Raw genomic sequence first — 2,678 nt, forward strand, 5'->3', positions numbered from 1 at the left:
TGAAATTTTGGGCTTTCCACCCCGTAATGAAATAATTGACAAGTAACTTGTCTTGAATGTAATATACAAACTCTAAGAACTACAAAAACTAACTCTCATGTTGAGCCACTATGAAACCTTATTGTGTAAATTTTGAAACTCATCTATGCATCTCTATCAAAAACATTTTGAAATAGAACACACTTTGAAGTGCTCCAAAATGGTATCTGGAGAGGGTTTCCAATGTGAGTTGGTGCATTTTATCCTCCCAGTACCACAAGGTGGAATCAAGTCCTCTCAAAAATTGCATTGAGAATTATGCCTTTAAGTTGTTCACATATAGATGCAACCCAAAGCATAAATCCAAGCTAAGTAACCAAGACTTAACCTCAACCCCATTTGTGGATCTTAAAAATGTAGAGGATTGGAGATGAAGCAACTCTCGAATATGATCCTTTGGCTCATGATATGTTCTTGATATAGTCTATACCTCTTGTATTTATGCATTATGAGGTTAGGTAATGTGTATTCATTAATATTCTATCTTCTCTATGTGTATTTCCCAAATTCAAGGCGAACTCCTAATAAGCTCCCAAGATGCAAGTATATGCTCCTTTACTACAAGTGGATCCTCATGGCTTGTAAGATTTGAGGTCCATACTTAGGCTACTCATCTTGGTGAAAACTCTCAAAGTGATATGACCCTTCCTTCCATTTCCTACACCCTATTTTCTAACCCACACCTCATAACCTTTACCTCACTTCCTATCATTATTACCTTCCATCTACCTTTCATATCCCCTATCTTAACCTCCTCCACTTTCCTACATCCTATCCTAAACCTTAACCTCATACATACTTACTTTTACTTCACATACCTAACCCCATTCTGTCCTTCACATCCTTAATTTATCTCCCCCCATTCACTTTCCTACATTCCAAGCCCCTAACGTATCCTAACTTACTCTTTCACCATTACATCCTTCATCACTTACCTCCCTATCTTACCTCCCTATCTTATCATCTGTCACCATTTTATACCACCTTCCTAACAATACACTTATGCTCCCTTCCAAAACACCGACAAAAAATAGCACTCGATCACTACACAGTGCTCCGAGGGTTCTGCAGCAGGGCTATCACCTCAATTTGTACATATTCACCTCAATTTGAGTAGTAGCAGATATCAGAGCATAGAGAAGTGAAGGACAACTATAGTAGTAGTTTCCCATAGGATCACGAGATGGATCTATCACCCAGGCTGCTTTCTTTATTGCCTCTGTCGAATGAACAAAAGCAGTGAGGAACAACTAAAACCTCTCCTTGCAGGGGTCCTCCATTCCAGATGGAGGCTCAACTTCATTGCTTTAGATTCTAGGATAACCTTCATTCAATGTGCGGTGTCACCCAAAAAAACCATGGTTATATATGAAAAATATATCCCTGTCCAACATTCTCGAAGATGAAATGTACATTGGTTTCTCTACAACTATGGGAGTCATTTATGAAGAGAATTACATCCTGGCATGGAGCTTTACTACAAATGGAACCACCCCATCCCTGATACATCTAATCTTCCATCCTTTATGCATAGAAAATCCAAGAGCTCAAACACCAGACTTATAGCTAGAATAAGCACAACTTGCATCATCCTCATTCTCCTCGTAGTGGTAGGAGCATTGCTTGGATGGTTGAAGAGAAACCAGTACAAAGATATCATCAAAGAATGGGAAGAGGAGTATTGGCCTCATAGGTTTAAGTATAAAGAACTACATATTGCAACCAAGGGCTTTGGAGACAAATAACTTTTGGGATCTAGAGGCTTCAGCCAAGTCTACAAAGGAGTTCTTCCCACAAAAGGAATCTAGGTAGCGGTGAAATGTATTCCGAGAGAAATGAATGATGGGGTTAAGGAATTCATAGCAGAGATCTCCAGACTTGGTCGCCTTCAACATCGAAATCTTCTGCAGGTCAAAGGGTTGGTTGCTTCTACATTCATGTCTACGAGAAAAATGATAAATGGAGAGAGGGATTATGTCGGGGCCCCTACTATTGTATGCCCCTACTATTCTATGGTGGAAGAAGATTTGTTCCATCTGATTATTTTCTAGTCGGAGGATCGATCCACAGTTGTTACACTCCATCCCGAGGAAGAGGGATTGAAGCCGATCCAAAGGATGGAGGTAGTTCACCCTTGGTTGAGCAAGTTAATTTTTGGATAGTTTAGTTGAAGGAAGGGAGGCTCTTAGGGAACCCTAACAAAAGACAAAAACAAATAAAAAACATAACAAAATTCATACCATAATGAAGCTGTAGGAAAGTTTCTTGTCGCCTGGTATCCTAGTATAGCTGCTCCTCCAACACCACTTCATTCCACAACTGGTTCCCTGTAGAGGCGGGAGGAAGAGGTGGGATGAAGTAATGGCAGAGGTCGACAGACTAAGACATGGGATTTATGAAATGACTTGGTCTTTTCTTTTTTTTTGAAGTAATGCATGTAGTCATCAGATATTCGACGAATACAGACACTTTTTTCTGAAAAAACCAAAATGTCATTGCCAATTCCTTCTCCGTTGAAACCAAATGTTGCATTGTCGTCGGAATTCTGACGAAATCAGGCATTTTTTCAAAAAAAAATCAAATTTGATCACAATATACCTTCTCCGTCGGAAATTTAGGCAAAATGTATTAGTGGCTCT

This window comes from Cryptomeria japonica, chromosome 10 (assembly GCF_030272615.1).
Source record: "Cryptomeria japonica chromosome 10, Sugi_1.0, whole genome shotgun sequence".
Taxonomy (NCBI): Eukaryota; Viridiplantae; Streptophyta; class Pinopsida; order Cupressales; family Cupressaceae; genus Cryptomeria; species Cryptomeria japonica.